Here is a 24282-nt window from a genome sequence, read left to right on the forward strand (position 1 = left end):
GTCTCCACCATAGTAGGGAAAAGCATGCTGAGAGGCTTAGCCATGGCAATGGGAGTACTGCCAACATCATGGTTACCAGGAAGCAGAAATAGGAGGCTGGAACTCCAGGCAAGTATAACCCTAAGTGTTCCTAGTGACCTGCTTCAGTCAGTGGGGCTCCACAGCCTTCAAAATGGTACTACAAGCTGGAGACCGAGTGCTCAAAATGTGAACCTATAGGGGACAGTTATAATTCAAATGGTGACATCAGCTGTGTACAGGCAAAATCAAACTAAAGCTCAGTAGGCCAGCAGGTGAATGTCTAAGTTTCTCCCTGCCTGAGAAAGACGCCTGTTCCCCTGGCAGGCATGGGCACTGGTGTCCTTCATCTGAGGAACCAGAGTCCTGTTTATGCTGAATGCCTCCTGGTGTCCTTTGAGAATAATTGAGCCACGTGCATTCCCGTTTTTCTTAGTTTTAAGGTACAAATCTGAAATCTCACAAGAAGACACTAGAGTGTGAGGCCTTTGTGTAGCTGGAGAGTTTTCTCTCTGGGTTCCACCAAACCCCGGCATTCCCTTAGCCCACTTATAAAATAAACACACAGACGCTTGCATTATTTAAACTGCTTGGCCATTAGCTCAGGCCTATCATTGTCTAGCTCTTACTCTTATATTGAGCCCATTTCTATTAATCTATACTTTGCCACGTGGCCTGTGGCTTACTGGTACCTTACATCTTCCTTGTCCTGGCGGCGGCTGCAGTATCCCTCCCTCAGCCTTCCACTTCCCAGAATTCTCCTCTCTCCTTGTCCTGCCTATACTTCCTGTCTGGCTACTGGCCAATCAGTATTTTATTTATACAGAGCAATATCCACAGCACCTTTGGAGAATAACCAATGACAGAATGCAGGATTATTTGCTTAATAAGTTTTTTTTTTTTTTTTTTTTTTTTTTTTTTTTAAAGCAAGAAACCTTCCCTGCCTCCAGTCACTGGGGTCATATGACGACCCATAGAACTGCATGTGTAAAGCATCTTTATTCTTGAGGTTTTGTTGCTGTTACTAACGTGCATGGGAGCCAGACAATAAACCTCTTCACTTTAATCAATTGAAAATGGAAAACATGGAAATGGAGTGACGATTCAGTGTTTAAGAACACTAGCTCTTGTAGCTGACCCAGGTTCAATTCCCAGCACCCACATGGTGGCTCACAACCCCTTGTAACTCCAGTCCCAAGGGATCTGATGCCCTCTTCTGGCCATTGAGGGCACTGCATACATTTGGTGGACAGGCAGACATGCAGGAAAAACAGCCATTCAAAATAAAATGATTTAGAAGGGTTTTAAATGGAAAAGACGAATGCTAAAGGAATGGTTAATAAAGGTAATGGTGGGCACTACAAATGGTATGCTTTTATGATTGATGTTTATCCATCTGTCTAGAAATTATTCTCCACATAACACAGAAGAGGCAATATCCAGCTAGGATATTGTTGAAGATGACTTATGTGGTTAACTCCACCCCTGTTTAAGATGGGAAGCAGTCCTCCGAAAGAAGCAGATCACAAAGCACATTTTAGTGCCAGCAAGGTGACCCCCACAGGTCGGGAATGTGGCTGTGCTCTGCAGTGGGGCTCCCATGGCAGTTCCCGGGAGGAGCTCTCTCTCCAGGTCTCCTGTCCCTGGCTCTGAGCTGTACCTACGTTTTTCCCAGACCCTCTGAACTGAAGCATCCTCAGGACAAAGTGAACAGAAGAATATCTGTCAAAGCGGTCACGTGATGTGAGTGTGTCAGGTCCTGACATTTGTGACAGCCGTGTCCTGTAATGGGTCTGAGGTACACAATACACTGAACAGAAGTATAGCTCAGACACCTGAGATGACAATGTGGGGTCCCGACAAGAGGTCTCTTGAGCTATGAGATTGACGCTCTCTCCTCAGCAAATCTGCAAAGAAAACCACCACTTTCTGTGTGGTTAGCTGAGCCCAGAATCATGTTTTAAAAGCATAGGTTTACTGTTGGAGGTTTCTCCTTACTGTCCCTTCAGTGGCAAAGGCTGGAAGTCTGCGTTTGGTCTACTTTCCTTGCAAAAGGTGTGCTTTGGTTTGCTTTTTGAGTCCCAGATAACATAGCACTTTCCAGACCCTCACCATAGCCTTGATGGACTGAAAAAGATTCTCACACTACAGCTCTTAAGAAGATTTACGCAGAGTCAAAATGTTATTCCTACAGAATGTGTAAATTAGGGAAATCTACAAACTTGTTTTGGATGACATGAGACAGCATCAGGAACTTAAAATACCCAGAAAGCCACAGTAAACAGTCAATTAATTCGCAAGAGCATTCTGGCTGTGTGCCAGACACTATTTTAAGTGCTCTACATGTATTAATCCATCTAATCCTTCTAATAACCCCACGAGGTAGGCACTGCTAGATTCTGTTCACGGGTGAGGAAAGGTGCAGAGAGGTGAGGTAGCTTGCCCAGGTTCTCACATCCGGCAAGAGAAGGAGCCAGGACTTAAGATCTAGTTCCAAGGCTTGTATGCTCAACAGCTAGTAAAACTGCCCCTCAGAAGAATGATTGTGGATGTGTGTGTTTCACAGATAGGTAAATAACCAGCAACCGGCCCCAGCCCCCCCCCCTTTTATTAAAAATGTATACAAAACTTTATACTTGAGTAAATTCTCACAGGAATTGAACACGACCTTATCATTTCAATCACTTTAACCAGTCAAGAAAAGACTTGGAATGGCAAGGAGGGGGGACGCAAGGGTGCCTGTGGACACTGAGCTCTGGGCTTGTAAAGGAAGGCTGTACTTCAGCAGCACCCTTGTCCCTGGCAGACTTTTGTTGATACATACCCCACTCAGAAGTGCATCAATCATTGTCAGAACGTGCCAACTGTGTGTTTTTAAAAAAGGAACCATCATGCAGGTTTTTCTCTTCAAGACAATAATCTTTGCATTTAAAGTAAAAAACACAGTTCTTTGCGTAAGTCAAAAGGACCAGCACACTCCTGCCCTCCCTCCACAGGTTCCCAAAGAAGGTCTAGTGCTGGTAGACGGTGGTTCCCTCGTCCCCATGGATATGGAAGGCCTTCTAGAGGCAGCCCAGACAGCCCCTGCTGAAAGCTGCGGCTCCACCCCCTGGCCTGTCACAATGATTAATTGGATTTCATTTTAGGGCTTAAGTTTTAGAAAAAGCAAACATGCCAATCATACCACACATGTACATGCAAGTCCAACTACAGGAAGGGGTGGAAATAAAGTGGGGTTCCCTTACACGTTCCCCACTTAGCCACAAACTCCCAGTACCTGTACCTGTCCTGTGAGGACTTTTCCCATGAGCTGTTAAGGATTGGCCAGGGCAGACTGGCTCCAGATAGTGTCTGGCTGAGGGGATGCTAACTCCTTCAGCCAGGCCCAGCTCTTAGCTCCAGCGTCCTTGTAGATACAAGATGCTCCTGGAGTATAGATTATCGGGCAGTGATTCTACAGAATTATTCCACGATAGGAAGGAAGATGGACTTGACCCTGGAGCCAACTCTGAGTTTCTGTTTGGCCAGCTACAGGATCATAAGCAAGCGTTTGACTTTGCAGACTCAAAGACCTCATGTACACACCCAAATTACTAAGATTTAGCTCACTGCCGCTTGTATATTTCTTTGTGTTGTAGGGGTCAAATGAGAATCCATAGGAAAGTATTTTGTAATGGTGCTTCAATAGAAGTGAACGCTATTATCACAGCCATTTTAGGAGAAGACGTTTTCACCATGAACTCCATCCGTTACCTTCTATGTATCTCTCCCAACACTTAGGAGAAGAACAGACCATAGAAGGGGCATTGGGAAGCACTGACTTCCTCCACCCAGTGAAGTCAAATCTCTTGCTCTCTGTCTAGAGGCTTCCTTAGTCTTCTCTGGTCAGCTGGGGGTGCTGTGACAAAGTGCCATAGACTGGGTGACTCATAAATAATGCATCTATTTCACACTATTCTGGAGGCTGGGTGTCCACGATCAGGATGCCAGGGTGGATGGAGTCTGGTGAAAACCTCCAAGTTGCTTACTTTTGACTTCTCTGGTGTCTTAACATCACAAAACGGGTTCTCTGGAGATCTTTTCATAAGAGCACTAGCCCCATTCATGAGGACTCCAATCTAGCAACCTAGTTGCCTTCTGTGGTGGTCTGAATGAGAATGGTCCCACCAAGGCTCATAGATTTGAATGCTTGATCATCAGGGAGTGGCACCATTTGAAAGGATTAGAAGGTGTGGCCTTGTTGGAGGAAATGTGTCATGGTGGGGGACTGGGGGGTGGAAGGTGGGAGTTGGGGGATGGGATTTGAGGTTTCAAAAGCCCATGCCAAGCCCAGAGTCGCCCCCCCCCCCACCTAAGGATCAGAATGAAAAACTCCCAACTCTTTCTCCAGCACCATGTCTGCCTGCTTGCCACCATGAGATGGCAATGGGCTAAAACCTCTGAACTGTAAGCGAGCACCAATTAAATGCTTTTTTAAATTATGAGTTGCCATGGTCACGTGTCTTCACAGCAGCAGAATAGTGACTTAGACACCTTCCCACAGGCCCCAGCTCCATATACCATCACACTGGGATTAAGTTTTGGCGTATGAGTTGGGGAGCGGGGTGGGGGAAAAGTGGGGGTGAGTGGGAACACACAAACAATTGCACCTCTCCACCCTCTTTTTGCTAGAGGAGAAGCAGCCATTAAGATGTTACATAGGCAGAGCACTGTAAGTAACTGCAGTGAGGTTTCAGGCTAGTTTCCATTCTGTGCCTTGAGGCTTTTCACCCCAGAGATCTTGTCAGGATTTGAGACCTGACCTTGGATTGTGGGTGGAGTCCATGCAGTTTCCCTTGGATGGAGGAGGAAGCCTGGCAATCACAGTTAGTGCCAGGAGATGAAATCCCAGCAGGATATCTGAAGGAGTTTAGTAAGTTCCTCACAGGGAAACTAGGGACACTCAGGAGTCATTTAACCAAGTTGCACACAATGCATGTTCTGCTCTGCCAGCATCTCAAATGTTTTCTATAGCAAGACCAGGTACCTGAGGACTCCCTTCCCAACTCCACAGACACAGGTAGTTGTCCACCATACTGCACCAGACCCTGTGCCCACGGGCTGCTGTGCATCGATCTATGAGATAACTGTGGCCACAGACTTTGTTCTGTGTGCCTTGTCTCTGGAAACCCATGAGAAACCTCATGTACCAGGAGGCAGAGGGACCTGATCTTGTCATACTTTAGACTCCAGAGGGCAAGTTTCCTCTATTATGGTCCTTGATTATAAGTGGACGGTTCTTTGTCCTAACTGCCCAGTCCCAAATAACTGACTCAGAGGTTGCATATTACTTATAAATGCTTGGCCAATAGCTCAGGCTTATTACTAGCTAACTCTTACATTTTAAGTTAACCCATATTTCTATTTGTGCTTTGCCACATGATGATACCTTTATTAGCATGGCATGTTCATCTTCTGATCCCTGTGTGTCTGGCTGGTGACTCCTGACTCCACCCTCTCAGCATTATCAGTTTGGCTCTCCTGCCTAATCTTACTCTGTTAAGCTGTTGGCCAGTCAGCTTGCTTATTAAACCAATCTCAGTGACAAATCTTCACAATGTACAAAGGGATTATTCCACAGCCTTTGACTTGCCCATCTCAAAGGTTCAGGTTGGTAGCTATTACTGAGTGCCACTCCCAAACTCCCCCAAGAATTGTAAATGAAATAAACAGTGCCTTTCAAAGTGGCTTTCATTTAACTATGTGGAGCAGATAAATTGAAGAACTCTTAGAGAACACCTCAGCAAATGTGTAGAGGCAACCTGAGGACCACCTGGCAGATGATAGAACAGCAGGATGGGAAGGGACCATGCAGAGCCATCTAGTTCTACTCAGGTCAAATGGCCCCACTCACTTCATGCATGTGGTGAGTGAAGGAGTTCAGGTCAGAACAAGGGCTTCTCCTCAGGGTTCGTTCCGCTGCATCAACCTTTGTCACATTGAGATCAAAGCTGCACTTGTAGTACAGAAAGCACCACAGCACTGGAAGCCGTTCTGACACGACTGGTCACATCAAGATGGACATCTGCTGTGGAAATGCCTTGCCACCATCATTAGTTGAGTATGTACTATGGGTCAGGGATCTTGGGGGCGAAGAATGATTCTAGGCAATTTAGAATAGCATCCCAGTAGCTGCCTCTCTCCCTTGGTGAATTAAATGCTCCAAACACATGGCTTGTGGGGGACTAGCCTCCACATTTGTTTACCCGAGGGACTTTTGAGGAATGCGGGATAAGAGACTTAGTTAGAAAGAGGAGAGAAAACAGAGAGAAAACGCAAGATAGACTTGAGGGGGCCTGGATCCTTATCCACCAGCCCAGAACTTTATTCTAAAGGTCTATTTATAACAATTCCAAGGGTGGAGCAAAAGACCTCCCCCTAGCTAGTTAGACCCTTACAAACACCTGGTACCCAGGCCCATGGTCCAATCAACCTCCCATGCAGCCCTGCTGGGTACGGCCACGAGGAAACCTAGTGGGCTCCAACACTGACTCAGTAACTGATAGCGTTACATCATACTGTGAGATTCTTTCCACAAACATTTGAATACAGCACTGGTTGGTTTTTTGTCAGCTTGTCACAAATGTCAACATATCTGGGCAGAGGGAAGCTCAGTTGAGGAATTGCCTCCATCAGATTGGCCTACAGGTACGTATGTCTATAGGGCATATTCTTGTTCAAGGATTAAAGTGGGAGGGCTAGCCCACTGGTGGTGTAGAATGATGCCATCCCTGGGCAGGTGGTCCTGGCTTGTATGAGAAAGCAAATCGAGCAAGCCTTGAGAGCAAGTCAGTGTGCGGCATTCCTCCATAGTCTTTTCTTTAGTTCCTGCCTCCAGGCTCCTGCCTTGACTTCCCTCAGTGATGAACTGTAAACTGAAATAAACCCATTCTTCCCCAAGTTGCTTCTGATCATGGTGTTTAACACAGCAACAGAAAGCAAAGAGGGACCAGCATCCACCTTGCACTCAGCAGAATTGGGGAACAAGACAAAAACCAAGTCTTCATTCTTCTCAGAGCAAATTGCAATCTAGGCAGCAGCACTCTGTAAAGTGATGTAGGGTCTTCCAATGCTGAAAAGAAAATATGGTGGGAAAGGCCTGTGTAACTGAAGGAGCCAGCTGTAAAGGCTCCCGAGGAAGCGTCTGGCTGGAATATTAGTGGGAATTTATAGAACTTTTTTTTTTTTTTTTTTTTACACAAAGAAGCTTCTCCATACTAGTATGGAAAACTGTCCTTCCTCTACTTACCCAATATGGGGATGATGCATCTGGGTTGCCTTTGAAGCTAACATAAATCAGAGTGCTCAAGAACAGATTTGTGGGCTGAGGAACACAGCACCAGGAGCTGGTGATGTAGCTCAGAGGGACACTGTGCCTGCGAGCCTTGGGGGTTGACTGCCAAGACTTCAAAAATGACAAGCGGAACACCGAAAGGCATTTGAATGTTCTTGTTGCCAGAACTGTGAGCAGATCCCGGTTGGCAGCCCAGGCTGCCATGCTGCTCTGAATTCAAGGAAAGAAAAGATGTTCCCAGCCACTGGACTTTAACCAGCCAAGCAAATTCCCTCTGGTCCCCAGTGGGACTGTGAAGAGTAAGACAGACGGAAAGATGTGGCAGTGCTGGTTTCTGCTCACTTCAGGAGGGCCCACCTCATCTTTTTAAAGTCTCCTCAAGGATACAGAGCTACAGTGTGCCACCTTGAAAATTCTGCAGGCTGGCCTAGGACGTGAGATGTATGCCCAAAGCACTTTGGGAAGGTTACTTCAACTTGTTTTTTTTGCCACATCAGTACTCTGACTAACATCAAAAATCTTAGGAAACTCAATCCTTGGCTGTCCTTGGTACACGTGGCAGGTTTCACAATCAGTAAGAGATGATTCTGGATCCCCCCCCCCCCATCACTCTCCAGCTGACATTCCCAGGAGCCCTGGAAAGGTTGCTCTAATAACCACTCCTGCTGTGTCTGCAGCCCCATTCACGCTTAGACCCAGCAAGGAAAGAACATGGTTCTCCAGCAGGGACCATACAACTGCATGGCATTAACGCGACTCCTCCCCACCCCTGAAGTCCTAGGTCAGTGTTCACTGGTCCTGAGGGTGTGGCATGTGTCACATTTCATAGACTTGTCACATGAACATGTGACTGACTAGTTTCAGCTCTTCCAAGAGTGATGCTTGCAGTGATATTTTATTTGTACTGAAATGTGGTTTTATTTGTATGTTAATAAATAAAGTTTGCCTGGACATCAGAGGTCACATAATGAGCCAAAAGCAGAAGTCAAGCAGTGGTAGTGCACGCCCTTAATCTGATCACATGGCAGGCAGGGTCTCTGTGTGGTCAAGGACACAGTCAAGTGTGGTGACACCAGCCTTTAATCCCAGTACCAACCAAAGAGACCTGGAGGTCTGTATAGACAGGCAGTGACGAGAAAGTCATGTGTCTGGGCTTAGAGCCAATGAGAAGGCAGAACAGAATATAAAGGCAATAAAAACACAAGTCAGACAGGAAGAAGCTCTCTCTGGGGAAGCTACTGCTGATGGTAAGCTAAAGCTAGTCATGGCTATTGATCTGATCTCTTTGGCTACTACCTCTGTATTTGGCTCTGTGTTTCTTATTTAATAAGGCTGTTTAGAATTCATCTACAGATGCTAAATGTAATTAGAAGGAATTAAGTGGGGAGGAAGAGAACACCACAATACCAAATCCATTTGCAGGGTCTGGGGTTCTGGTTTAGGACTCTGAGCCTTTAGATTAGTGCCTAGTACAAAGTAGCCACTCATTAAAGTCTAGTTATCATTGTATTTTACATCTCCCAACTTCTCATTCAAACTCAAATGCTTGGATCCAGAGCCATGGAAGCTAAATCCTAGATTCTTGGTTCTTTCTGGCCTGAATCTTTCTGGCTATTTCTCTATAGTACTCCCATGCTATCTATAATTAAATGAGTGGCTTCTCAGTGCCCAGAATGCTACACACATTGTCTCAATAAAAAATGTACCAAGAAAGAGCAGAGTGTGGTTGGTGCACACCTTTTCATCCCATCACTCGGGAGGCAGAGACAGGCAGATCTCTGTGAGTTCGAGGCTAGCTGGTCTACATAGAAAGTTCCAGGGTAGCTAGGGTTATTCTAGAGGGACTTTGTCTCAAACAATACAAAAACAAAGACAAAAGCACACCCTGGGGCTCAGTTTTAAAAGATTCTATCCCTCTTTAGATATTTTCTCTCTCTCAAGATTTATTTATTTATTTATTTGTTTATTTATTTATTATTTATTTATTTTGGTTTTTTGAGACATGGTTTCTCTGCGTAGCTTTGTGCCTTTCCTGGAGCTCACTTGGTAGCCCAGGCTGGCCTCAAACTCACAGAGATCTGCCTGGCTCTGCCTCCTGAGTGCTGGGATTAAAGGCGTGCACCACCACCACCGACCGGCTCAAGATTTATTTATTATGTATAATGTTCTGTCTGCATATATCTTTGCCCTCCAGAAGAGGGCGCCAGATCTCATTACAGATGGTTGTGAGTCACCATGTGGCTGCTGGGAATTGAACTCAGAACCTCTGGAAGAGCAGCCAGTGCTCTTAACCTCTGAGCCATCTCTCCAGCCCCAGATATTTTCTCTTTTTATTCATACTTTATTATGATTATTTGTGTGTAGTGTATGTGTGTGTGCAGGTTCGTCATGTGGAGGGGACATTCATGCACATGTGCTGAGGCCATGTTGGGTATCTTCTTCAGTTACTACCCACCTTATATTTTGTGATAGGCTCTCCACTGAACCTAGAGTTCAACGATCAGGTAAGAATCTCCCTGTTTCTGGCCCCCTAACCTCCTCTCCAAGTTCTGGGGTTACAGACCCAAGCGACCATGCCTGACTTCTCCTTGGGTGCTGGGCATCTGAATTCAAGCCCTCAAGCCAAGTAGCAAACACTTTACACACTGAGCCATCTCCCTGCCTCAATTTTCCTTTTATTATTCCATCAGAGAACTAGAGATTGAGAAAAAGATGGAGCTCAAATATAATTTCCCTAGACATCGGGAAGAAGGGTATTAAATTGATCCATTTGCAAGAATTACCTGGTTCATCCTAAAATCTTCAGACACCCTTCAGTGGTTTGGTCGCCCTCTCCAGATCTTTAATATCTAGTAGACACAGGCGGGCTCTCTGCACCGGCAGCCAGAGCCAAGGCAAGGCAGCCAGGGCTCCATTTCCTAAGCCTGATGCAAATGGACCGCTCCAATGTTTCCCAGGCTTTATTTCACCCACCCTCACAGCAGCACCAGACCTCCAGGTTTCACAAACTACCTTTCAGCAAAGTTCCAGCAGAAATCTTGTCAAGTTTTGGGGCTTCATCTTGTTCATGTGTAAGAAATAGCCCATCAAGAACCATGTGGGCTGGAGAGAAGGCTCAGGGGTTAAGAGCACTGGCTGTTCTTCCAGAGGTCCTGGGTTCAGTTCTCAGCAACCACATGACCGCTCACAACCATCTATAATGGGATCTGATGCCCTCTTCTGGTGTGCAGGTGTACATGCAGACACAGCACTCATACATAAAATATATAAATAAATAAAAATTAAAAAAAAAATTTTTTAAAGAAACACACTGAACTTGTCCTAGTGCTGAGAATAAGTGACTGAGTACTCATCCCTAAATGGGACATCTTCTTCAGTACCCTCCTCCCTGGCTCAGGGAATATTGGAGAGAATGTGAGAGCCAGATGATGGAGAAGCGCGTTGTGAAATGCAGACTTCTGGCCTTGATGTAGCTCCTGCACTCATGAACTCTTACAAGCTGTGGTTCCCTGCACACACCCTACACAAGGTTAATACAGCCAGCAGAGGGAGGGGAGGTGCTCTCCCTGCCCCACTCCCTCCTGAGGAGCTTTTGGCAGCCAGGGGAGGACAATTATTCTTTTGTTTTTGAATGTGTGGCCACTGGTAGATTTCCCATGCTTCAGTGAATAACCCCACCCCCATACACATATGGGCAACACTAACTGGATTTAGTGGGTCATCAGAAAGAAAAAAGGAAGGGCGGGGGGGAAGAAAAGAAAACATGAAATCGGGAAGGGCCTACATTGGGGGAGAACTTGGGGGAATGGGTGAATATGATAGTGTTTCATTGTAGACATGTATAAAAGCCTCGGTAATAATTAAAATTATTATATATATGTATATGTATGTATGTATGTATACACACACACACACACACACACACACACACACACACACACACACACACACACACATATATATATAATCCTAACCAAACAAAAAAGAAACATGCTGCAGGTAGGGAGAGGAAGGGGAGGGGGAAGGGGAGGGGGAATGGGAAAGGAAGGTTCTGGGGTAGAATTGTGTTTTCTGGAAGGTTTTCAGCCTTTCCGGGTGGCATCATCACTCCCAAGGCTGTCCCAGCCATGATCACACACACACACACACCCCAGAGGATCTTAAATCACACGCTCCACTGACAGAAACCAAAACATAAAGAGGGCTGGGCCTGCTTCTCCTGGGTGGGGCCTGGAGCGGCTCCTTTGTTCAGCCCCAGCTGCTGGCGCAAGTGGCTGACCCATAGGGCAGGCCCTGCCGTGGCTCCGCCCTGGGACACCAGCCTCCGTATCTGCCATGGGGGAAAAGCAGCTGTGGCTGGGCACACCTAGGTGGGGCATCCTCTGTAACTTTTTTTTTTTTTCCAGGATGGCCTGTCTAGTGTAACCAGGCTGCCCAGGTAGCACCAAATCTTAAATACTCCCTTGTGTAGGATCCACTGATGCTGGAGGGGCCCAGGCCTTGGCAGTGTTGAGCCTGTGGTCAGGGGAAGGGATGGAGCAGTCCACTTGGCCCTGACATCACCTTGGCAGAGCACCTTCTGTTTTTGCCTTGGAAGTTTAGAATGCAGTCATGGAATGACCCTGAAATAGTTACAAGAAGGATGGGCCCTGTGCATCTTTAAAGCTGAGCCGGGTTTCCATCTCTGAGGCTTGGAGTAGATGCCTCTGTGACTCCATAAATGAAGCCAATGTGGGACTAGCTGCACTGCACAGACCTTCGGTGTGTGTTAAGATCATCTGTCTGTTAAATGGAAAACTTTCAAAAGTGTTCCACTCTTTTGGAATCTGTCAGGGACCTGGGTAATCGCCGTTGGCTTAGGTGCCCCTTGATCCTCAGAGTCCCATGGGCCTCTAGAGGCCACATGCATGCCTAGTTTCTACAGATCAGCCTCCAGCCAGCTTTTCCTGGCAGCAGGCCCCGCCAAGCACCGGAGGGTTCCAGGCCACTCTGCTGTCCTTGGAGATCCAGGCCTGGACCTCAGACCACCTCTTGGGGCGGTTCCCCCTGGTGAAGTCAGACAGGTTATTCTGTTCTGCGAGTCCCTCTGCCTGCGACCTCTTCCTAAGTTAGAGAGTTGCCTCAACACTTACACAGTTATCCAGAGAGTGCAGGCCTCCTACAAACTGTCTGGTTGGAAGGGCTGGGAAGGAAAGGGATACAGCCAGTGGCCTGCAAGCCAGGAAGCTTGCTTTCAAATGACAACACAGAGTAAGGCTGGGGCCAGCCTGGGATGGGGACCATATCTCCGGCATTCTGCTTTCAGTAGAGCCCTGGGGGGCTCTGGGTTTGTACAAGGCTTTGGAGATTCAGCAGAAGAGAAGCAAGGTTGGATTTACTATCCAGAGCTGGGGAGGACATCGTAGTCGGGATTTTTCTCAGTTGTAGCACAATACATTCTTTCAAAAGAGGACGAGACATCGTTTGAGGGGTGGGTGAGGCATGAGAAGGGTAGGATCGAAGGATCTAAAAGACCCGAGTTCTGTTTCTGAAGTAAGTTGCGTTCCTGGCTTCACCGTTTTCACCCCTGAGGGACTCGCACCCCACTCTGTGAGGACGGCAGTATCCCTCTAGTCTGGCTGCTCCGCGCGGGTCTATGCGTTTTTCCCAACCGGCCAGGCTAGGTGGGAACAGCTCTTCTCCTCGGGTGCATTAAGCGACCTACTCGCGCGTTCGCTGGGCTTCGTGCCACCCGGCGCAGGATCCAGGCGGCGTCCCCAAGCGAGCACCCGGGACCGCCCCCCCGCTCCCCGCGGGAGGCTCTCACCTGTCTGCCCGCCCCTCCCGGTCGCCCCAGGTGGCTCGGGGTTGGGAGGAGCCGCGCCCCGCCCCGCGCGGTCCCGGCCAACGCCAGCCCCGGGCGGGTGCCGCGAGCCCAGGCTGGGAGCCGAGCGAGGCGCCGGGAGTCCGCGGGCCGCGACCGCGTAGGTGAGCCGGGCCGCGCTCTGCGGGGTGGCCGCGTGCGGGGCTGCAGAGCCGGGGCTGGGAGGGGCGAGCGGCTGCGGCGGGCGCTGCGCTAAGACCCGCGGAACCCAACACGGGACTCTCCGAGCCGCGGGGGAGCGCAGGGGAGCGCAGCTGCCCACATCTGGACGTGCCGGGCTGAGCTGCGCCGGTCTCCCGGTGACTCCGCGGCGGCCGGAGGCTACGGCTGGGGCTGGGGCCGGACCGCACCGCCAAGTGCGAGCCAGCTCCCGCCCTTCCCTCTGCGGCGCTTCATCCCCGCCCGCGGGAGCCGCCGCTTCCCCTGCCTGGTGCTTTACTTTGGCTGTGAAATCACTAACCAACACATTGGTTAGTTCCCTAGGCTTCGGTAAAGCCGGGTTGGCGGGGCTGCCCTTATTCCAGGGGGGCAGACGTACTAAGTCCGCACGGGTCTGTGTGCCCTGGGGTGTTGTGGGGTGAAGGGGTGCTGCCCACCTCCCGGTGCCTGGTGATCAGAGGGATGAAGTGGGAAGAGCAGTCCGGAGTAGTGTTTAAATTTCAGTTCACTTACTAGCTCTGTGACCTTGAGCAAGCTCTTTAACTTCTCTGAGCTTGTTCCTTCAAAGATAAAATAGGCATTATAATCATCAGATGGCCTTAAATTATTTGACGCCCATGAGGTGCCTAGCATGCTTGAGGTGTTTTCCTCCATGTTTATCCTTCAGGTATTAACACATTCGACACTTCATGTCTCTAGAGATCCCAGCATCTTTCTGAACAGAAGACATCCAGAGGGGAAGTGATAGTGCCTGTGTGCCTGGGAGGGGTGGGCACCATCCTGACTGATGGTGGCAGTGGCGGCGGCGGGGGATGATGGGGTGGGGCTGTTCTAACTGCCAAGATCGAGAGGGTCAGTGCACGTGTCCCCCTTGTAGAAGGGCATACTCATCCCGCTCCTGCCATTGGGAACTGTCAGAATTCGTTTCTTAGGATTTGGGTTTGGTGATTTGAAAATTGCCTTGTGCAATGCAGGAATTGACTGGATCCTTCAAATGAAAAGTTGGAGGATAGAGAGATATTGGCACTCCTGTGAGCTCCCAGGACAAGTGCTCTCTTCAGGGGGCATCTCAGTTCTTTCCCCGCGAGGCTGACGTGTTCTTTGGTATGCAATGGTCAATAGAGCTGGCACCTCATCTTCAGGCCTATCTTTGAAGGAGTAAGGGAGAAGGAGGGGAGGGAAGGAGGAGAGAGGGAGGGAGAGGTCGACATTCTATCCTTCAGCAGACCTTCCTGGTGCACCGGACCACAGTAAAGTCCAAGCCATCTCAGCAGATAGGGTATGGATTTCCATAACCGGAGTAGACCTGTATCAGCCAGATGCCACCAATGCCACGGAGGATTAGCTCAGCTACTGGGATAGACTGCCCCATCTCAAGTGTAGGCTATTTGGAGGCCTGTTCTCAAGAAGTAGGTTCATTTCTGGGCAGCCAAAAATAGGACTGTGTGTTGCACTGTGTCGATGTTTCCTTGAGGACACTTCAAGGAGGCCTTGCTTGTACATGTGGACAGCCTAGGTGCCAGCCCGTCAGGGCCAGGGCTGGGATTTCCAGCTTTCAGTCCCTGCTTTATTCATTCAATCATTCCTCGTTTAGTCAATTCCCAGCACATATCAGAGCCTCTATGAAGAGTGAGGTCGGATGCTTTGAGGAAAGGTGTATGTGCCGATAACACATTGTCTCACTGGGGACGTTGTGAAGTCCTCCCAAGGAAAGTGTCGTTTAGCTCTAAATTGGAAATGAACAGGCTTCGGAGCAGAAGGTGTGGAGGTACTGTCCCGGTCACAGGGTAGGGCGCACTTTAATATATGCTGCTTTAGTTAGGTCACATTATTGTTCCCCTCAGGATGTCTGAGGGTTGGGAAGGGACAGTTTACAGCTCTAGGTGCCTTCTAGAAATTTCTCTAAGTTTTCCCTGACCTCCATGGGGACCAGAGATCCTAGTGCCTTTCTTGACATAATAGTATCCACAGCACAGGGAAGGACAGGGCTTATTCCTCAGTCTTCTTTTAGATAAGAAAATTAAATTTCCCTTACAATTCTTGTCATTGGCCATGTGACATTGGCTGGAATGGGCAGCCTACCCCTAGAGCAATCCTTAGCAGCAGAGCTGGAGCTGTGCTTGGTTTTGCCAGAAATTCTTCTGAGCTGGGGTAGGGCTCATCTCCCCCCAGGCTCTTTGTCTAATACGATCAGAAGTCTGCATGCGAGGGCCAAGGCAAGGGTGGGCACCCAGTCATAGCTCCTGAAAATCTAGAGTTCAGGCCACGAAGAAAAGTGGAGGATTTGGCCGGGGGACAGGAAAGGAGCTGAGCATAGCATTAGCAGGAAAGACAGGGGCGCCCTGTGTTGGACCCCTATGGTGTCACTCAGAGTCCATAGGCCCATTTGTCAGACAACTCACACAGGAAACACAGAAAAGGCTCTGTAAGCTCTCCCCATGCCCCTTCGTATGAGTGACAGTTTTCTATGTATCACTGTCATTTAGTGAGAGATAATGGCTCACTCTTTTGGAGGAGTTCCAGGAGGGGCCATGTATAGCTAAAATCTCACAGATGACTATGGTCTTCCCCTAGCGATCCACCCTAGCCCAGGGCCTCCTCAGTCCTCCTGAGAGCACTCCCTTGCTCAAAGCCATGGCTCAGTTTCAGCATTGTTACCTGCCTTCAAACTAACAGGCCGGGGCTTGGTGAACAGCTAGCGGTAGATTCCGGATTAGAAAGCAGGCTTCCTTGTCCTGAATTCAGTGCGTGACCTTTAGTGACAGTGTTCAGTGATGCTTTGAAGTCATGTACAGTGTTGTCCGTTTTCACCGAAGTGCTAAGTGACTGATGCTTCTTGTTTCCACCGGACATGGTGGGTATCAATGGACATTTGTTGTTCGGCTGCAGAACCTGGACAATGCAGCTTCTTCCCACAATCTCCTCTCCTCAGTACCTAGTTAATCTAGAAGCTGCGGGAAGAATGAATGCTCACTAATCCTGGAGAAAGGGGGTGGGGAGGGCCAGCTCATTCAGCTATGTTTGTTAGGATCCCTGTGCAGATGTGGAGGGAAGTGACCACGATCGAAGTCTCAGGCAGTATTCACCCCACAAAGCACCTACTGTGCGCCGCACACAGTTTAAAGTGTGGGGAATCCAAAATCCTTAAAGACGAGAATGGCGTTGTTCTCATGGATCTTACAGTCCCCCAGAGGAGACATACCTCTGCTTTAGCTAACATTTTGGATGCTGAGCAGTGAGGTATTGAGAAGGGAGTTGGTCAGGTTAAGAGTGTTACTGGGACGCCTGGTCACAATCCCGGAAGTCTTATTTCTGGCAGAGAATTGTGGCCTGAGTAGGTATGGTTTGGGGCAAGAAAGGGCAAATGTTCACCTAGAGGTCAGTGAAATATCAAATTACTTAGAGTATTTTATTTTTCTTTTAATGTGCACCTGTGCTTTTATGCAGGTGGTTGTGTGTGTGTGTGTGTGTGTGTGTGTGTGTGTGTGTGTGTGTGTGTATGTGTGTGCTCACGTGCACACATGCACACGAGGACAGCCTCAGGAACCACACTGTTTGTGAGACACAGTCCCATCTTGTTTGTTTGAGACAGGGTCTTGCTGGCCGAGGCTTGCTGGTTTGGCTGCGTGGTGAGCCCTAGGGACCTGCCTGTCCCCAGCTCCCCAACACTGGGATTACAAGTGCAACCGCCGCACCTGGCTTTTTTGTGTGGGTTCTGGGAGTTGCACCCAGACTCTCATGCTTGAGTGGCGAGCACTTTCCTGACTGAGTCATCTCCACAACCCCTGGCTTTTTCCCCTTTTCAACTCAATTTCTTTCTTTGTTGTATCTTACTTTGTTCCTATAGGGACTTGCAAAACAGTACCAGGTGATGAGAAATGAGTGAAGAAATATGAGCAAAGGGCAAACAGGGCCATTCCTTTCATCATTTTGCACCAGAATTGTTTAGTTTGGGTGGTAGAGAAAGAGGAAGTGTGGCTACATTACAGATGTGCTCATTCATGCTCAGGCTCATTATTTGAATAGTGAGAAAATAAAATTTGAAGCCTTAGACAATTATAATCTTTTCTGTATTTTAAAGAACCATTCTTATCTCAGAGGAAAACTAGTCCCTTTCCTAAGAACCTATATGGAATTTATCTCGTGAGTTCAAAGTCTTAACAATGCTCTTATTTTCCTTTATAGATTTCATACATTCATGTTTTACATTTAGGTCTATGATTAAACTTGAGTTAAGTTTTAGTAAGGTGTGAAAATGGGTCAAAGACTTTTTGGGCATGTATAAGCTCAATTATTTTAGCACAAGTTGTTAAAAGGACCAACATTTCCCAACTGAATTTCCTTGGGTATTTGAAGGAAAATCAGCCAGGGGTCAGCAAGATGGCTCTGTGTGTAAGGACACTTGCTGCCAAGCTGGACAGCTTGAACTTGACTCCTGGGACCCTCATGGTGGAAGGAGAGAACTGACTTCAGCAGGTTGTTCTTAGACCTTCAGATAGGTAGAGAGATAGATGGATGATGGATAGATGGATGGATGGATGGATAGATAGATAAATAGATGATAGAGATGATAGATGTAATGATTAAAATATACTTTATTTTATCTAATTTTGAGTATTAAATACATTAAATAAAACATGTCATAAATATAACAATTCATTGATTCTAGAGCCCTTGTATGCTGCTGATCTAACATCGTACTATGTGTAAATATTACCCTCTCTGGACTGGATTACTTTGGGGCCTTTGGAAAGTGGGTAATCTCGTTGACCAGTGTTGTTCTTTTCCACTAATGGCATGGCTTTGTTAGTTCCTTTGTCTTTCTATGTGAATAGTAGGATCAGCTTGTCGATGTCTACAAAAGTTCCCTGGGGTTACAGGTAATCTGTAAATTGATTGACATGTTAAAATGTTTGAGTCTTGCAATCTATAAATATGGTATCTACATATCTCTGTCTCTATCTATCTATCTATCTATCTATCTATCTATCTATCTATCTATCTATCTATCTATCATCTATCTATCTCCAGTAATTTGTCTTTGGTTTCTATCATTGGATTTTTTTGGGGTAGATTTTAGAAAAAAATAGTTTTGTACATAAGGTTTTGCTATGTTTATACCTTAAGTATTTAATTTTGGGGTTTTCAGTCACCGTGTAGAAATGTTGATTTTGGTATATTGAATTTGTGTTCAGTGAACTTGCAGAAATTGCTTCTTGTATATTGTAGCAGATTTGTTGGTGGATCCATTCAGATTTTTTTACAAAGAGAATCACATGCTCTGTGAATAGCAGTAGTTTTCTTTTCCAGTCCAGATGTCTTTCTGGCTTCGCTGCTCTGGCTAAGAAGTCTACTGTGTTTGGGTGTGGTGAGAGCAAGCTCCTTAGCTTTGTTTCTGTCACAGAGAGGAAACAACCAGTTCAGCTTTAATCTTTCAAACTAAAACAGGCCGGCGTTGGACTTGCAGGCTATGCTGACTCTTGTTTTAGACATTCACTTATCTGCATTAGCAATTAAAAATAGATACATTCTTCCCAGTCACAGCCTGTTTGTCATTGCAGTCGTTTAAAAATGTCCCTTCACTGCTTTTTTTGTTTGCAGGCCTCTTGACAAGAAGTTTTCCTCCTCTGTTCCTTTGTAGTTAGCATTGAATTTTCTCTCCTTGCATCTAAGATTTTCTTTCTCTTTTGGCTTTCAGGCTTTTGGCTCTGGTGTGGGGGATGCTCAAGACTGCCGTATGCAGGCACATGCTTGCTAGTTATCTAGCTCGGCTTTCTTAAACTTCTTGGATTTGTGGTTTGTAGCTTTCATTCATTTTGGTAAAGTCACAGCAGCTTTTCTTTTTTTCTTTATTCTCCCCCACCCCCTTCTGAAATTTCAGTTATAGTCAGGCTACAGTTTTTGGTATACCTTTCTGTCTTGGCCACTGTGGTCTGTTTCCTTTGTTCACTGCTTGCTTTTCGTGTTTTAGTTTGGGTAATTTCTATTCACTTGTTTTAAAGTTCGCTATTATTATTACTATTATCATTATTATTATTTCTTAACGTGGCTGCTTGAACTCTAAGAGAATCCCTGTTGAGAGCATTTTTTCACAATAGATTCTTTTTTTGTGGTCCCCACCCCACCCCATTGCTGTTAAAATAACCCATTTCCCCCAAATGGATAAATGATCATGGTGTCTACTCAGTCCACTAGAGTCTTTCATAAATATGTTGTTTTCCATTCTCTCCCTGATAGCTTCAATGTCTACATGACATCTCTTTCACTTCTGTGGATTGCTTTATGCCTCTCAGCGCAGCTTTTCCTTGCTGTTCAGACGCCCTGCGATTCTTTTGTTGTCGAGAACTAGACATTGGTAGGACATTGGAGAAAGAGGTGATTCTTCTGCCTGGACCTGGGCATGCCTCTCCATTGCTGTGTTTTGTTCTGTGTGAGGACCCGGGCAGTCTAGCCTGCAGTTATAGATCAGAGGCACTTCCATGCCCCAGACTCTGCTTCCTCTACCAAGGCCTTGTATTTGGGGTTGGGCTTCCTCAGTGACTGTTCCCCTCAGGTCTCCTTTTTGTGTGGGGCCTGGGAGAGGTCTGTCTCCATGTGCTCCCAGCTCTTCCCTTGAGTTCCTTTGTGTCTGTTTCTTGAGGCTTGCAGGTGCATCTGCAGGTGAACAAATGCTCACGGCTTACTGCCCCATGGGTAACACTTCTTCTTGGATTAGGCTAGTCTGCTTTCTGACAGTTGTTCACTGGATTTGTTTAGGCTATGAACTTGAAGTTTGTGTGACCTTTTGTTTGGCATAAGCATGAGACTGATGCCCCTTGCAGCTCTACACATTTTGAGCAAAAATCAAAAACCCCAGCTTTGTGTTTTAAGCCTGATTTCTTTAGTGGTCTTCATGGAAAATCTTGGCATTGGTTCTCTTCTCTCAGCATTCTATAAAACCTCTGTACGTCTTACACATCTAAAACATGAAACCAGTGGGTCTCATTTGGGAAGCATTAAGTGTCGGGCCCCAGAGTCCTAGAAGATATCCTTTGTGATATAGTCATAAGTATGTTTTTAATATTCTTTGAGTGATTCTGGCATTTATCTAGGCTGAGAAATTGTGCTTTAAATATTACATATTGCTTCCCCTTTCATGGGGGTGGTATTTTGATATAAATGGCCAAATGAAACTTCAGACTGTATAGATCCACCCCATGGGATTGTTTTCCTCATCTCATAGTGCCTCGGTGGTAGGATTGCCTGTGATCTAGGATGATGCTTTTACAGAATGGGGGCGGGGGACTTAAGAGTTCTCTTCTGGCTTTTCAATGCTTGCATTAATACCCTTCAGGACAATCAGTGGCTTGGGTGAAGTTTTTTAGGGGCCATACCATTCTCTGCCACGCAAACTATTTGAAAGAAATCAGTGCCTATGTAGGTACACACACACACACACACACACGAACACACGTGCCCATGGCAAGCATTCTGTGAAACAGTACTTACTCTCCTTATGTGTCCCGAACTCTTGAATTCATTTTACACTGCACCAATATGTTCCTTCTTGCAGAATGAAAAATACCTGTCCAGCCCAGCTCTCCTCAAGCTATTGAAATGTTCAGATCAGTCCCCCTGCTGCCTCAAAGCACTCTTGGGTTTGGTACATGTGCTTCTTCCAGCAGTGTTTTGAGATTCCTCCCTATCCTGGCCAGTTTAATGTACCAGGCACTGTGGGAAGTGTGAGTGAGAGGGTCCGTGACATGTCATAGCCCGGCCTGTGTGATAATGCATGATGAGTGTCAACGGGTCATCAGTGGGTGAGTTCTCTTGGAAGTCACATACATAAGAAAGTGCATGTTCTTGGACAGGAGACAGCCCAATTGGGGGCTTGAAGATACATGTGGGACACATGGAGAAGAGGGTACTTGAAGTAGAAGGGATATGACAGAGAAGAGAGCTATTTTAGAAGTATCCAAGCTTTGTCATCCTAGGACTTGGAGCCATGGGGTTTGAGTGAAGACAGAGGTTAAGTTGAAAGGGGAAATCTAATTTAGACTGCTCCTGTAATCACAGCCCACAGAAGGCAATGGACTTGACCCCTCACTCCTCCATCCCACCGTGTGTGATCCTTTAGGTACCCTGACTCAGACAAGTGTAGTTTGTTGGTTGCTTGTAAGGGTGATACTCAAGGTACTGGGGGCCACTTCAGGGCTGGGTGCTCTAGCCCTTGAAGCTCTTGTGACATTTTGTCCAGCAAACACCCCTAGGCTCTGGCCTAATTTTGTTTGCTCTCTCTAGTCAGGGGGCCCTTCAGCAGATGCATTGCTAAGAAAACTTGTTCTCAGAGCACATTATGACTCTTAGTGACCTGTCTCACTGGTGAGGTCGACCAAGCGTTCTTATTCACAGTGAAAAGCACCAACGCCACAGGACTGTGTAAAAGCCGGATGCTCCTAGATGGATGTTGAAAACATGGCATCATGCTGGGCCTGTGTGCTGGAGAACAGGGATGGGTGCACTCTACAGAGGAGGCAGTGCATGTTGTTAGCTCCTTAGCACAGTTGGGAGTCAGGTCTTCGTCAGCCCCCGGAAGAATTAGAACAAGGTGAAGGTTATGAGAGACCCGTTGCTGTGCCTACAGAGGGTGGCTGTTAGTGTAACATAAGAGCAGACAGCGTCAGTTCTTCCTAGAATCTAGTGCCAGATGACTAGCTGATAAAACAATGGGAAGCTATGGAATTCTTTGTGTTCATTTTTGCCTTGATGGCTAGAAAACTTGGAACTAAAAGTAAAAATAATTATAGTGATAATTTTATTTCAAGTGATAAGTATAAATATTCTTGTCTTATTATGATTTTGCCTTTTTAAAAAAACAATTTTTTTATTTTTTATTACCGTAATGATATGTGTTCATTATTAAAACATGACATAACAGTTTCTAATCCCAACTGCATGTTTTCCTTCACAGAGTCCTGACTTTCGTCTTTATCATAGTCATTATAATTATCATTCTAAGCATATATGTGTATATGTCTACATATATATCATAAAAATGAAATGCAACCTTTCATACTGTATTAAAACTCACTTTTAAGCTCAACACTTAATGAACATTTCTGGTGCCATGGAATCTTTCCTCCTGCATTGTCCTTGGCTGATGGTCCGTGTCATCGTGAGGATGGATCAAGTTGCTCTCAAAGCTTCAATTCGGCTTTTTGCTGTTATAAACAGCTCTGCCAGGTGCATTCTTATAGTCCAACCTCTGAATGCACCCACCATTATTCTCTTGGAATAAGTTGCTGAAAGTGTCATAACTGAGCAAAGAGAAGGTTTTTTAAGGCTTTGGATACATATCTCCACATTGTCTTTCAGAAGGCATGAACTGCTCTATCTTGCTGCCTAGTTTGAGAAGCCTCGTTCTCAAGCCTCCTCTGTAACAGGATGTTGATTTTTTTAGGTCTGTATTAAGAGGTAGGGCTTCTGTAGTTGGAGGAGATAGGTACATCTTCTTTCCTCGAAGGCTGCTGTAAATCTGGACAAAAAAGAACAGACGCCTCCACGTCATCACTCTCGTAATCCATCAAAGTGTGCGATAACTGGAGAGCGCTTCATGGCAGAAGCTGCTGAACTCGGAGCAAGTAGAGTGGTGTTCTTGCCTGGCTGGGGGTGCCCTCTCCTCCTCCACCTCCCTAGCCTGGGGTGCTGAGGTGCAGCCTGGGTGAGGGAGATTGTAGGTCCTGCTCCTATGGCTGCCAGGACCACAGGAAACCTCAATTAGAGTGAGTGGGCCACCTTCAATTTTCATTTGCTTCTTTGTTTTTAAGATGTGTTTTATTGCCGGGCAGTGGTGGCGCACACCTTTAATCCCAGCACTCGGGAGGCAGAGGCAGGCAGAGCTCTGTGAGTTTGAGGCCAGCCTGGGCTACAGAGTGAGTTCCAGGAAAGGTGCCAAAGCTACACAGAGAAACCCTGTCTCGAACCGCCCCCCCCGCAAAAAAAAAGAAAAAAAGAAAAAAGAAAAAAAAGATGCGTTTTCTTGTTTATTTGTGAACACACATCTGTGCATGTGTATATGTATAAGAATATTATTTCAATGATGCAAATATTGTTTAATGATGCAAAGATGTGTTTGATGAACTAAAATTCACCTGTGGTCAGGAGGCTGAGTCAGCCACCAGCTGACAGGAAGTGGTAGGGAGGAGCCAGGTGAGAAAGGGTTTATAATGAGGGCGAGGAGAAGCAGGAGGGCTTTTTGGAGGAAGAGAGCAAGGAGAGGAGGTGAGCTCCTTGCTATTCAGCCTCTCTGAAGAGCAGAATTCCACCATAACCTTTGGATCCTGAGTTCTTTAGAGGGACAGAGGTTCAGTTAAGTTCCCCTCCTAGATTTGCAAGAGTTGGAGCGGAGGGACCAGATTTCCCTCCAGCTGTGACCCTTGCAGCCTAACTGCTGCTGGTATCAGCGGAGTTGCAGATTCAGACAGCCATGGCTTAGAAGGCAGCAACAATTAAAAAAAAAAAAAAAAGACAACCATTTGTAATGATTTTAAGATATAGTAAGTCCATTTATTCTTCCTTTTGATGTCTGAGTAATATTCCTTTACATGGAAGTGATACATTTTGTTTATCAGTTTGTGGACAGTTGGATCCCTTCCACCTTTCAACTATTATGAGTAATGGTTCTCTGAACATCCATGAACAAATTTTTATGCGGACTTATGTTGTCCATTCTCTTACACCTGCATATAGGGAGGTTAACAGCTCTGGATCATGTGGTGGGTACATCTATGGTTAGCTCTTTGAGGAACTGTCACTGTTGTCCCCAAATGGCTGGCCCACTTCTCTTCCCACCCGCTGTGTGCCGGGGGTGCAGGGTCATCCTCTTCACTGCCAGTGGCTTTCACGGACGTTTACAGCTGATGACACTGAG

The 24282-nt window shown here is 46.6% G+C and overlaps 1 protein-coding gene across 3 annotated transcripts in view; it reads left to right on the forward strand.

Moving 5' to 3' along the window:
* Nucleotides 1-13207: 13207 nt before the first annotated feature.
* The window catches only part of Lypd6b (LY6/PLAUR domain containing 6B), a 167851-nt gene continuing 156776 nt past the window's right edge, over nucleotides 13208-24282 (forward strand). For all 3 annotated transcript variants that reach the window (XM_076569435.1, XM_076569434.1, XM_076569436.1), the window contains exon 1: nucleotides 13208-13318. The gene's annotated coding sequence lies outside the window, so the exon portion shown is untranslated. The remainder of the gene's footprint in view (nucleotides 13319-24282) is intronic.

The sequence above is a fragment of the Peromyscus maniculatus genome, chromosome 4 (genome assembly GCF_049852395.1).
Source record: "Peromyscus maniculatus bairdii isolate BWxNUB_F1_BW_parent chromosome 4, HU_Pman_BW_mat_3.1, whole genome shotgun sequence".
Classification (NCBI taxonomy): Eukaryota; Metazoa; Chordata; class Mammalia; order Rodentia; family Cricetidae; genus Peromyscus; species Peromyscus maniculatus.